General features: G+C 45.5%; 3 non-coding genes across 3 annotated transcripts; 1 reads left to right on the plus strand and 2 right to left on the minus strand.

The window, feature by feature from the left end:
* Positions 1-221: 221 nt before the first annotated feature.
* Positions 222-292, minus strand: trnag-gcc (transfer RNA glycine (anticodon GCC)). Its single transcript has one exon. It is a non-coding gene; the product is annotated as a tRNA-Gly (tRNA).
* A 213-nt stretch (positions 293-505) lies between these two features.
* trnas-aga (transfer RNA serine (anticodon AGA)) lies at positions 506-588 on the minus strand. The gene has a single exon. It is a non-coding gene; the product is annotated as a tRNA-Ser (tRNA).
* Positions 589-12,105: 11,517 nt separating this feature from the next.
* On the plus strand, positions 12,106-12,178 carry trnav-cac (transfer RNA valine (anticodon CAC)). Its single transcript has one exon. It is a non-coding gene; the product is annotated as a tRNA-Val (tRNA).
* The last annotated feature ends 1,283 nt before the right edge of the window (positions 12,179-13,461 follow it).

Consider the following 13,461-nt stretch of genomic DNA (forward strand, 5'->3'; position numbering starts at 1 on the left):
TCCGTCACTATACTGGGGCATTGGGACCCGCACAGACCTCAGGGTGAGCGCCCCACCGCCGGCACCATTAACACCGCTTCCAGCTGGAAGCTTTGTTTTTCCCTGTAGCTCACCCTCATCCGGGTACTGACCTGGCTCACACCTGCTTAGCTTCAGTGGGTTTTTTGAGTTGCGAGTTGCAAGGGGATGCAAGTGATGGAGCCGCTCGCTGCAAAAGCCACTGCATTGGCCGGGAATCGAACCCGAGCCTCCCGCGTGGCAGGCGAGAATTCTACCACTGAACCACCAATGCTCAGTGCCTGGGTCTTCAAAAAAGACGCTTTTTTGGTGCTCTGTGCAAAACGCGTCGACATCTGCTTCCAGCTGCAAAATGCCATTCGCGGACGCTGAAGAACTTATTTCCAAGGCAGCGGGTACAAGCGATTGGGCGTTTTAAAACCACCAGGAACAGCAAAGAGGCGCGCTTCTTTGCTTGCGCCGAAACACACCGACTGGAGGCGGATAACGTAGTCGGCAGGATTACGAACCTGCGCGGGGAGACCCCAATGGATTTCTAGTCCATCGCCTTAACCACTCGGCCACGACTACAGCAAGCCCCACTGCCGCTGCGTTCTTGCTACAATCTTACCTGGATCGCGAGGCGCCGGCGGAAGCCTATTTCAAAGTCGTTCTCCGTTTCAAAAAAACATTTCCAAAATACAAGCCTTGCAGACAGACACGCCTCAGAGGACTTAAGGGTGGCTTCATGTCGGAATGATAAAGTCTCCCCGTCCGGACATGAAAATGCCACTTTGTTACACACAAAAAAAGAATCAACAACAGAGAAATGCCCACAAGCATTTGAAAAGCCGCACCACGTCGCACTTGAAATAGCTCTTACATTAGTGGTAGACGCAGGAATCGCCTTTTTATTTACGCTCTTACCAACGCGATGGAAATCAAAAAAGATGACTGTGGGTCCCAGCAGGTCAGGAAGAGGACCGATTCGTTCCTGATGAAGCGCTTGTTCTGAATAGTGATTCAGCTGTCCACAGTTCTGACCTGTTCATGAGGTTTGCTGCTGATGCTAACCTCGGGTGGATCCTCTGGTTACTCGTGGCAACCTCCGCTCTCGACTTTTAGAACAGAGGAAAGTACTGGCACTCAGACGCACTGGCCGTTCCGTGGTTGTCCGGGCTGAGTCTCAGGATGGTCAAGAGGCGCGCTGTGAGAATGTCCTGCCCTTGGGAGCCTTCTGCTCCTGGGCCGTCCTGCCATGGATTTGTCTTGCACCCCTGGAATTCTCCTTAGAATTCTCCTACTGGAATAGTCCTACTAGTTCTCCTTCTCCAGGCTCTCTGTTGCCTGTTTTTACCTGGAGGAACTTCAGCTTGTCATTGGCTGAAAGTTTAATGGGCATCAGAGTCCCACATGGGTTACATGGCCCTACCAATCCCTGACTGGTTGATCAAGGTGAGATATGAGTCACTTACTCCTGACACCTAGGAATGCAATCCAGATGTCCATCTGGCACTCCCTAGACAGATAGGCGCCAATGGATGACCATTGATCATGATAGCCAGGCTCAGCTAAGTGCATCCCCATTTGGGAGCTGTCCCTTATCAAAAGAAAACATCTTTAAATCAGCCTGCATGAATAGTTTCTCTGTGGTGCAGCCACAGAGATGAAGAGAGAGATGGGGCCTCATTTGGGAAAGCACAGCAACACTTAATTCTGTCTTATTAACAAGCATTGCCTCTACATATCCCCCCTTTTTGAAGGTCACGAGGTCCTGAGGCGTTGTTGCCTTCAAAACAAAACAGAGTTAAGTGATGTCCCTTGTCATTAGAACATTAACCTTAAATGTCCACATTACTCCTCGAGAATTCATACCGGAACCAGCATTGGGAACAAACAGGATGAATAACATCTGGAGTATGTATAAACAAGGTAGGAGACATCATCTCAGTCTAGGCATTACAAATCAGGAAGTTCACTGTCAGTATCTGATACCTCTGTAGGCAGATATTTGGGGAAGAGGTAACTTCCTTTCTTTTGAAATGCTACCTTTGACTCATTCGTGCTACCCGGAGTACATCTTGATGTAAGAGTACAGCATTCAGAGTACATTGTCAGTCATGATCCAGCTTCCCAGCACCAGTGTTACAATAACACCGGTTCCTGTTCCCAGCCCCCCTGATGAACCATGACACCTGTGTTGGGCACCTGCCAGGGTGGTTTGGAGGTTTGTTCCATTAAAGCAAACTAACTACCTGTACATCTTCAGGGCTTACTGTTTCTTGGATTTCTATCCAATTCAATAGTGTGGCACCTGAAGGCATCCACGACCTCAAGTTTGGTCTTATGTTGTCTGGTTGCAGACCGTACAGTGTTAAGTTACCATGCTGTACTATGGCCTCCTTGGGAACTTGCAGGAAACTGTTGGTTAGGTAGCTGCATTGTGGTAGCTGTATCATGCCTGTCACAAGTTATAGTGACAGTTAAATGTGGTGTGCTGACCAGCCATTTACTTCCCATCTGCTCTTCATGGGGTTCATTAACCTCCCTCTGCTCGTTAGTAGCTTTACACCCTTCATTGGTGGATCAGTTAGACACAGCCAATGGATAGCTTTGGTAGCCATACCCATCTCAAGATTTGGAACCGAATTCAATCTTGGATTGCCTTCTGGGTGAGCTATGAGCAATGGGTTTAATGTCACATACTCCTCTACTGAGAAGAGTGAAATCAAGTGGGTTAGGATTTGTGCTATGGCTAGACTGGCTACAGTGGCACTAAGCTCCCTTAACAGGTCTTGTGTCAACATTCTGGCCTGTTGCACACAAGCATAAACCCACTGTATAACACCAACAATCATGTCCACTAGGTGGGGGATAAGATTCAACCCTGTTGCATAGGAAGTTGCCTGTAGGGTTTTCCCTAAGCTTTCCAACTTTTGCTGCTGTTGATACAGTCTGTCACTACCCTCTGGCACCTCTGACACCTGCCTTCTTGGGGCAGTCAGGGTGAGAGTGCCAGTAGCACACAAACCTACCAGAAATAGCAAACACACAACAGTGGCGGCAGCAATCAGTCCTCCCAAAAGTCTTTTCGGGTGGCTGATCCCAGTCATCTCCTTCTGAGTGACTGTCCCCTTTCTAAGCTGGCGCAGCATGTACATGGTCTCTTTCTCAGTATGCCATGTGGCATCTTGGGCACCAACATCCTGGAAATCTGAGGAGATCTGACGCAGCTGCTGATGCTGCTCCTCCATTTCCAGGACATCTGCTTTTTCGATTTGTTCATGCCTGTGCTCTAGGAACCCTGCAGGGGGTGGTGCAGCGGTGGAGCATGCCTGACCCTTGGCTTAGTGGTTATCTGGAGCACCTGAGGGATCTGGGATTGTTACTCCATTCTCACTGTTCAGGTCCACCCTGCACACTTCCTGATTGAGGAATCCCTCTATCGGCATGTTTACAATCGTTCGCTGGACGTGGGTGTAGGACACCTGCTCGCTCCCCCCTTCCCTCTCTAGGGGTTCAGGGAGCTGCCCCAGCACTGGGATAGCTAGTTCACTGTCTTCGAACTCACCATCACCCACCAGGCCCATGTCAGTGCAGGCGGGGATTCTGACACCCCCCTTTTCCATGTTCTGCACTAACAGTCGGGTGGCTTGCCCATCCAGCTCCAGTCTGGCTGAACCACTGTTGGTCAGACTCAGACTGACAAACTGAGCTGGTGGCTGTAAGAAAACCGGCTTGGCTTTCATTCCCTGTCCCTTCTGGGGGACTGGGTGTATTGGCAACCCTGCCGTTGAGGCAGGAACAATCAGGTCAATCTCACTCAATACCTGGTAGTTGTGAGAAATAATGTTACCTGACTGCAGGTTCCCTGGGTCACAGCAGAGGGAATCTCTGTGAATCTCTCTCAAATTCCTCAAATTATCATATTCCCGCCCCTTATGCAAAACCAAATCCTCCTCCCATCCCAGTTTATCCTCGTTATTATAAACAAAATCCACCTAAATTTTCAACATAAAGCATTACACAAAATCAATACCTCAAATTTTCAACATAAAGCATTACACAAAATCAATACCTCAACACGCCATACTCAACAACGATAATTCACCAACAGCCAGAACATGTAACTCCACATTCTCAAATAGACCTCATTTCTATAGCCCCACCCCTTATGCAAAACCAACATCCCTCCCCTGTTCTCTCTATCCGCTGGCGTTTGTAATCGTTTTTATTTTCAAATAAATTTTAGCAAAGTCATGTATTTTAAAAATATTAAGATTTCTATATTTATGTCTTTATTTTGTGGTTTCATTAGTAACAAAGGCTAAACTTTCTTGGAAAAATGTATTTTATGTAAACCATGTTTGCTATTAATTCATTTATGGCTAGAATATGTTCATAGTCTTCCAATGAAAGGAGGGTTCCTTTCGCCATAGTCAGGTTGACATTAAAAGCTGGCCACGCCCGGACTGTTACACCAAAGCATTAGCATGTTAAAGCGATTTCATTGAGGAGTCTAGCTTTCTTAACTAGTAAGTACTGTACTTCCTTGGTTTTTGAGGGGGGGAGGTGTCTTTTGCTGGAAATCTCGCCCCCTTCTACTTTGAAAATACTTGTGAATTCCTAAATTAAAATCGTTTATGAGCATGTGAAAGGCATGGTGAATCGGAGATTCTCAAGAATTACATTGTATGATTAGAAATGAATGCGTGATGGGATCAACTAAATGCTGTGGTGTTACTTTTTGTCAATGAAAAAATAAACTATTTTCGTTTACAAAGACGGTTACAAAGAATGTGGACCAGGGTAATACTTTGAGCTTACAGCTTGTCCAAGGTCATTCATTATTAATACTCTTAGTAATATCTTCAGTAAAGACTTTGATGCATAAAATATTCCTGCATAATTAAAATATTTATGATAAAGGTGGTAGGTTGTGTACTTTTGTCCAACAGAACAATCTTGCTTTTATAAAATATACCGCCTTTTTAATGTTTAATGATTAACATGCTGTAATACACTGTTTAAATTTAAAGTCTAAAGAGTATACACCTTAAATTCTTAATTGAATAAAGATTGTCCCTCAGCAGTGATCAGGATTCAAAACCGACGTTTTCTGCTGACAGCTCAAATGCTGTACAGGAGAGGTTAACCTTTATTAGCTCCACCTGGCGATTTTACAAGGTGATTCCGGATACTATTAACATAATCTAATTTGCGTCCGGTATGATGCGGTATACTGCGAAACGCCCACCGTGTTATACCGCAGCGTACCCCGCTTGTTTTGAATGGCTGCATATGTATATAGACTCTATATATACATTTGGTGCATGCCACAATTTTGGATGGTGGTGGAGGAATAGGGATTTTCTCAACACAGCAGGGACTCCAGTTAAGAATGCTGGGTTTATCTCTGAACTGTTAGAAGCTTTGCAGCTACTGACTGAAGTAGCTGTGGTAATGTGTAAATCACATAATAAAGAAATGTTTCCAGTAACTCGAGGGAACAACTTTGCAGATGCAACTGTCAGGTGAGCAATACTTGTAGAACAGTAGTCTGAGACCTCTGTGAAGCAGAGAAATGGACATGGTTAGAAAAGATTGTGGGGCTGCATGATGATGGGGTGTGGAGCTGACAGCACACCAGACGCCCTGCATGCCCTCACAGCCTAATGCCCTTTATAGCCCGACAAATGCACTCTGTTGGACACCCAGGTGGGAGTCAAATGGTGTGCCGGTTACCCAAAACTGGGTGAGAACCGGGTTTGAAGCCGTAACCACTTATGTGGTATCTGGATGTAATGTTTATCAAAGGAACTCAACTACAGTTCAGGTGCGGGTGCAACAGCTCAAAAGGCCTGCTACTGAGGAACCTTTCAAACCTGGGAAATTGAAAATTGTAAAGGGAAACCTGGGCTCTTATAATCTGTTTTCCTGGTGGGTTGCTGCCACTGCCTCTGTGTCTACCAAACACTTGATAACAGAGATAAGCCCTCGGTGGGCACTGCCCTGCCCCTTGTATTATGATCAAGGAACACACTTCACAGGGAAGGTGTGTCAGGCTGTGGCTGCATTGTTCGGAGTGAGATGGACTGAGATCACCCTCAGTCTGCTGGAACAGTGGAATGAAGGAACAGATCTCTGAAAGATCGACTAGACATCAGACTGAAGGAACGCCATGGGATGCGGGCTGGATCAAACAGAACTGTGTAACAGCCTGTTTGATATCATCACGGGCCAATCAATGAAACTTCCTGGAGGGATGAATTTAGCTGGAGGAATGGATTGTTGAATTTGCTAATTCTCTATTGTAGTATTGTAGGTTGCTAGGACTTAGCAAAGCACATCTATGATGAAGAAAAATATATATCATAATTATAATCCAGATGATTGGGGCATTGGTACATGGCTACAGTCTGTGCTAGGAACATGGAGAGGGTCTCTGGTTCAATACATATTTGTGGGTCTGGTATTATTCGTTATGATCATATCGTTAATATCCTGTTTGAAAAACATGTGGACTAAAGCTGCTGCTTCTGTGCTAATTGTACACCCTGAAGGGATCATGAAGGTCAAAAAATGATTTCATGGGAAAGGTTCTCTTATCTAGTGGCAGAACCTGATGGGTAGAACAATATAGCTTTAAGGGGGGTTACCCTTGGGAGTGATTCCCCTAGATGCAAATGATTATTGTGGTTTGTTTGCTCATAATAAGATGTTTTGCAGGAACGGAACAAAGAGAAATTTTACAACTTCAGCTAGAATTGTTCTGCAAAACGTCACAGCTGAGGCAGGGGAACAATGTGTAGATTTTTCTAAGAGTTATTACCCAGTTGTTGACCAATCTGTTGACCAATGTTGACCAAAAAAGCCTAAGATTATACTGGGCTCCAGCCCACAGGGATTTACCTGTGCTGTAAGAACTAATGAGTGAATAAGGAGACTGGATTCTGGTGAAAGACTTCAGGAAAAAGAAATGGTGTTCACTCAGGTGGAGGGGGCTGTACCAGGTGCTGCTGACCACTGCCACTGCTGTGAAGGTCACAGAAATGGTGCCCTGGATTCATGCTTCCCACTGTAAAAAGGTCACAAACGAACTGAGCAAAGCGCAGGAGTGATGTCTCCACAAGGACAGATGGGGATAACCTGCGTGGGACTGATGTGCACAGCCTTTTTCCTTTTTATGTAGAAGCCTGTCACCACCCCAAAAGAGGAAGAATCTAAACACGAAGCCTCTTTGTATACAAACTGGCTGAATGAAACTGATAATGAGGGGGATATGAGTAATTTGTGGTATAAATTTATAAATCATACTGTAAAGTTAAAGAAATTTAATGCATCTTGTTATATATGTGCTTTAATGCCTCATTCTACAGCCTCACCCATGCGACTTTTTATGAAATGTACTCTTTTATTAATATCACGTTAGAAGGCTTAGACGCTATCAAACAAGAATTAAGGGGAGTTAGATTAATGGTACTTCAGAACAGGTTCGTGCTGGACCTTCAAAATGCAGCATCTGGAGGAGTCTATGCTTTAGTAGGAGACTCCTGTTGTACATATATTCCAGCTAATGACGATGATTACGGAAATATTACGCTCGCTATTCAGCATTTGAAAGAACTAAAAGACAAGGTGAATAAAGAGAGAGGCATAAAAGATACACTGGCTTTTCTCTCCTGGTTAGAATCACTGTTTGGGCCAGGGGGAATGTTTTTCTTTTAAGTTACTAACACCGATTATAGGGGCTGTGATACTTGTCTTCCTGTTTTTATGTTGCTGTATGACATGTATTATTCCAATGCTTCGAAATATGGAAATATGGTACCTAGGGGGATAAACTGTTCATCCTTCCAGTCTGGAGAATTGGCAGCTGTCTGACGTCAGTAAGTGATCCTTAAAAAATTAATAGTTCCATGACAGTGTGCATCACCAGAAAATCAATTTCAATGCATTAAAACTCTTGTTATCCTTCTGATCATTGAAGTGTCATTGCCCCAGCACTGTATACTCTTACTTTTGACGCCTGTCTGAAGTTGGATCCATTTCTAAGAATGGTGACTCACATATCCTCATGCTCAACTTTGGCTCAACCACACAAACTATGAAGTTAATCATCTGCTTTTGCTCCAAGATTTGTGTTACTAGGCTCTCTCCTGGGGATCCTCGTGTTCAAACATTGCCCTTATTGTGGATGATCCATGACAGAATTCAGGGAATTCAGAATTCTGATACCTCAGCTCAGATTCTGACTGGGCAGACTGTCATTGCCTGGTGTGAATGTGTGCATATCTGTTTTTGTGCATGTTCTGTGGCCTGTTGTACAGTACATCACAAATGAAAGGGAAATGGAAAACTAAAATAAGACTCAAGTGTTTTATCTTTCATTAACAGTGTTTCATTAGTATCTATGCTAGATCCTGTCATCCACTGCTTACCACGACAGGCTCTAGCACGGGATAGCAGCTAATACATTTAACAATCTCACTGCACAATGTTGTATATTCAAGGGCTGATCTTCTGTACTTTTTCTTTCACTTTTCATTTCCTGGAAACTCAGTCCTGCCAGGAATAATCTGAGAACATAATCAATCTGAGTGAAATGCTAAGCAGAGGAAGATTGTTTTACAGAGTCAACAAGGTCTAATTCAAGGTCATCAGCACTAACAAGATTCTCTCTGGAGACAGGCGATAAGAAAATTGAAAGTGTGTATTGTTACACAACAGCAGAGACTATGAGTTATGCTATCATGAGAGTGGTGATGGATTTTTTTCATTGCTTAGTTTTGCAGGTTCTGTACATTTGAACATTCAAAGTGACTAAAGTAAAGGAGTTTTCCCTTTTTACCACATAATTCCCAAAGATCAACACTAATAGAAAGCCTAATTCCAGCCAAGATTCAATTACTGTCTCTCAGGCATCCCAGCAGTGGATTTCATGACTTCAGACAGCCATCTTTATCAGTGGAGAACTCAATGCTCTGAGGTTTACTGGCAGAGTCTCACACTGGGTAATATGTTGGTAAATAATGTCCTATGGAATTCTACTATTGATAAATTCTACTATGGAACTGCGATGTGTCCTGAAAAAATCTTCTATGATAGTGGTACAGTCCATCACACCCCACCTACAGCCTTTAAAAGAGAAAAAAAAAACTGACAACAACAAAGTAAGTCTGGTGTAATCAACTAGGTCTTGCAAACATACTTAACCTCTTCCAGCTACCAACATTACAAATGCTGTTTACACATTAGATGGTTATTTTTTGGCTTCTGATATTATGGTGGAAAAAGAGCCCTGGAATCTTTGTAGAAGGACAAAAGACGGAAAGAACAGGCAGTGTAACCATGGCGAAGAGAAGGGAAATATTGGAGAGAGCTTTTTTCATACACTTTTTATCATTGTTTTTCCAGCCCAACAATGATCAACAAATATGGGCAGGCGTCCTGTGCCAAATCCAATCTACCTTTCTTCCAAGCATACAGGAATGTCAGTGAATTAAATATTGACATATGAAAATACCCAAAAATATGCAATCACACATATGCAGTTTGAGCAAACATAAGACAATACCCAAGTACCACAAACTACCAGGCATCATAAGCAGTTCAGGTGGGGAGCTGTGTCAGCATGCGTAGGCTGCAAAGGAACAAGTAATAGGTCTATTCCATGCTTAAAAGAGAAGAAAGAAAACACAACATTTCAGCCGTGGAGCCCTCACACCTGAAGAAGGCTCCACGGCCGAAACGTTGTGTTTTCTTTCTTCTCTTTTCATCTAGTGTCATTAGCCAGTTCCTGTCAAAATAAAATAGAAAAGGATAACATTCTAGAGAGAGTTTGAAATACCAAGGTACAATTTAAACCATATTTCTTCCACTACAACCACAATATTTTGGAGAGATCGCTGAGCCTAACTGTTCTGGCATGTCCGTTAGCCTCCGTCCTGCTTCAGCAATGAATGCAACGGGGCACATTCTGAGGGAGATGCGGTCAATCAGGTTGCAGGAAAACCATGCTATGCTTTTTTTTGAGATCCTGAAAAGGACAGAGGGGCCATGTATATGTGTGCAGCTGGATATGTTATTGCAGGTGGCGTAGCAAATTCTGCTGAAGCCCCACTGCCTGGTGTGGACGGTAGCTGTGCATGTTGCAGCAGAATTGTGCATGTGAGATCAAGGGGGCATGTCATGTGTTTGAGCACTTCACTCCCTTCCGGAAGCACGTGATTCCCTGAGTCCAAAAAATTTGTAAGTTCTTTGGATGACCTGTGGACCGATCTTTCACGATGAAGAATTCCTTAAGAAGAATAGATCTCGGCCCACCATCCCAATGCCTCCATCTGAAAACAGCAACCTCCCACTGCCCTTAGTCTGCAAGGCAGTCCTTTCAAGTGCGATGATGACGCCGGGACCTTCGTTGCCTATTGTACGAGCTGAACTTTTGTGCTCATCAATTCAAGGCTCTTTCCATCAACTCATCTTGTCTTTTGACGCTTCATGTTTTGTACTCCTTTGACTATCGGCATATCGGGTGACTGCAAACACTGAAGTTCTTGCTTACGGAGTGTGGAACAGTGTTTTCAAGTGATCGCTGTTCTGTCATGTTGACGCCGAGTGAATCTTTCTTTGGCAACATGGGCAGGCTGACAGCAGCGCGAGCTAAAGTAATGGCAAATTTCTTGACTTATTTCTGAATGTGAATGTTCTTTAGAAAAGGGATGCGGCGTTGCTTCTCCCCCGTGTAAAGGTCACGCATTCCAGACGTGGTTATGAGCGAACAGTTGCCGCAAGTGTTTGAAAAGAGCAAGAGAGGAAGCAGCCCTGCCCCGTGTGAGGATCAAACTCAGGACCTTCAGACAATGAGACTGACGCGCTACCAACTACGCCAACGAGGCCAGCTGCAGTACACAGCTGGAAAGTTTGCCTCATATGGATTTCAGTCGCCCGTTCCCTAATCTTTAGACGCCCTCTGCTGGATGTTGCATTTGCCTTTTGATCTCACCGATACTTTTTTGGTCTGTTTCTGTTGCGAGTCCGTTTTTCAGATCTCACCTAGCACAAGTCTCTCTGGCTGAAGTGGCCTCTCTGCTTCAGCATCGTGCCCTCACTCAGCCATTAAAAACGTCACTCGGACTTCTGACATGCTGACATGAAATGTCAAGAGAGAGTGGCGGAGACGCTTAAGGCAGAGAGAAGATGAAGAGGGGGCGTGGCTGCAAAATGATTGACAGCTGCATGACGCTCTCCATGCAAGGCGTGACCACAGGCTAAAGGACACCTTTCGGCACATCAAGCTCTAAGCACACACCTGGAGGACGTGGGAAATGATCCTGTTATCTCTCGCATGCAAAGCGAGCGCTGTACCATGCAAGCTAACCCCCCTCGCTGGGGTTATGCCTCGGTGTCACCTAGTGCCGCTTGTTCCCCTCTTACCGGGTGCAGTTCACTGCCCTTCGTCTGCAAGGCAGTCGTGTAATTGCAGCTTTCTTGACTTATTGATGAAGGTCTGACTGGACGAGCGAATGACGCCTCTCCCCCGTCCTCAAGCTCGCTGACAGAATAAAATGGAAAGTGCTGCCGTGGCTCATTGGTTTAGGGGTATGAGTCTCACTTAGGGTGCGGGAGGTCCTGGGTTCAACTCCTGGATGAGCCCTTGTGTGTTCTTTTTGTCCTCGTCCACAAGACTGGGAACTGCATGGGCGAATGTGAAGAAGATCCTTCTCGAACGTGCAAAACGTGCGAGAAGAGGGGGCGCTTGTTTCCAGCCAAAACTTCTCGCGTGTGAGACGAGCTGACCATCGCTGCAGGAGGTGGGAGGGTCACTCTGGTAGACAGAGCTGACCTTCGGCAATAGGATTTATACTCTCCAAGATGATATTTGCACTTTCTGGAGAGGCGATTTTCTCCACTTCAGTAGCCAGATTTCGTCGATTGCGTGGAGAGGGCTGTAGAATGTGGCAGCGCCTTTCCTGCTCCGTCCATGACAGGCGTGCTGGTCTCTGGAGAGAGAGCACGGTCCATCAGCGCACTCCAATAAAGGCACTGGAAGCAGCTGAATCGCAATGGCGAAGCTCAACGCTGGGCCGCTGGGCATATCTTACCACCGTTTCCGTAGTGTAGTGGTTATCACGTTTGCCTCACACGCGAAAGGTCCCCGGTTCGAAACCGGGCGGAAACAGACTTATTTTGTCGCCACGCACAAAAGGGGATTGGGGATTCGCCTAGCGCTGTGATCGAACAGACCCACTCACCCCTTAGTGTGGCGGGATCTGCACAGTGCATGTCGCAGCGCATCCTGCTTTCACTTCAATGCGCGTCCTGATGTACCCCGGTCTCCCGCGTGACAGGTGGGGACAGGTGACAGGTCCTATACTAACGAGGAAGACATCGCTCTCTCCGACCCCCGGCATTGTGTCCCGACCCACCGTGCTGGAAGCCGACGGGTGCTGTGATTCCTTTAAGGAGCAGAAATGACAACCGAGGAGCCGAGAGATCATTTCAGCATTTCGCGTCTGAATGGAAAACACAATCGACCAACTCGGAATGACTTGCCTTTGACGCTTTTCAAAGCGTTCTTTGTGCACGACGACTGCGCCGCCTAGCAGATACAAATGGGTTGTACAACTTTGAACTAGCAAATGGAAGAGGGCTAAGCCCCCTCTCTTTTAGCCCAGGTTCAATCTGTCTCCCAGAATCACCAGGGCGCACACACACACACCCGTGCCGTTGAAGTGCTCTGCTTCATTTCTAAGGGCAACTCAACATTCACTCCTACCCCGAGTGCAGAAAAGACAGTGTCTGCAGCAACAGCAGCTCAGGTCTCTGCACAGGAGCTAAGCTGCCCCCATCTCCTCTGCTCTGCGGCTCCTGCGGAGTGGAGTCCTGCCTGGAGCTGTGTTTGCAGGCGGCGGCTCCCCGCGCCCTGTCTGTGCGTCGTGAAATTAATTAATAACGTTAATAAATTTATAAAGTTAATAAAGTTATAAATTAGAAATTAATAACGATATAATTATATTCATGTACCGCAACACAAGAATAGTACACGCTGTACATTGTCTGTCGATAATGTTTCTGTAGTGCTTTTTCAGCACTCAGTACGTGACTGTGCTGGTGGTGCTGTGGGTTAGGTTCCTGACTTCCATATCACACGGTCTATGATTGAATCCCATTGAACTATGACTTTATTTTTTAACAAACATTTCTTTGAAAAAATGAAACGTTTCCCTTGGTCAGAGATTAAATAAAACCTCACTTTTTTTGAGCAGAAGGTTTACTGTGACCTGAGAAGGGCCGGCATCCAATCACGGTGGTACACACACACGCTCTCACCTATATGAGCTACACGGCTACCAAGATGATCTCAGGTGCGCCGAGCTGGTACGGAACATATTGAACTGATCGACGGCGAATTGTCTCTCAGACAGGCTTTTCACCTCTGAGCTCCCTGACTGACAGTGATCA

Source organism: Lepisosteus platostomus, unplaced genomic scaffold (assembly GCF_059453375.1).
Source record: "Lepisosteus platostomus isolate fLepPlt1 unplaced genomic scaffold, fLepPlt1.hap1 Scaffold_231_H1, whole genome shotgun sequence".
NCBI lineage: Eukaryota > Metazoa > Chordata > Actinopteri > Semionotiformes > Lepisosteidae > Lepisosteus > Lepisosteus platostomus.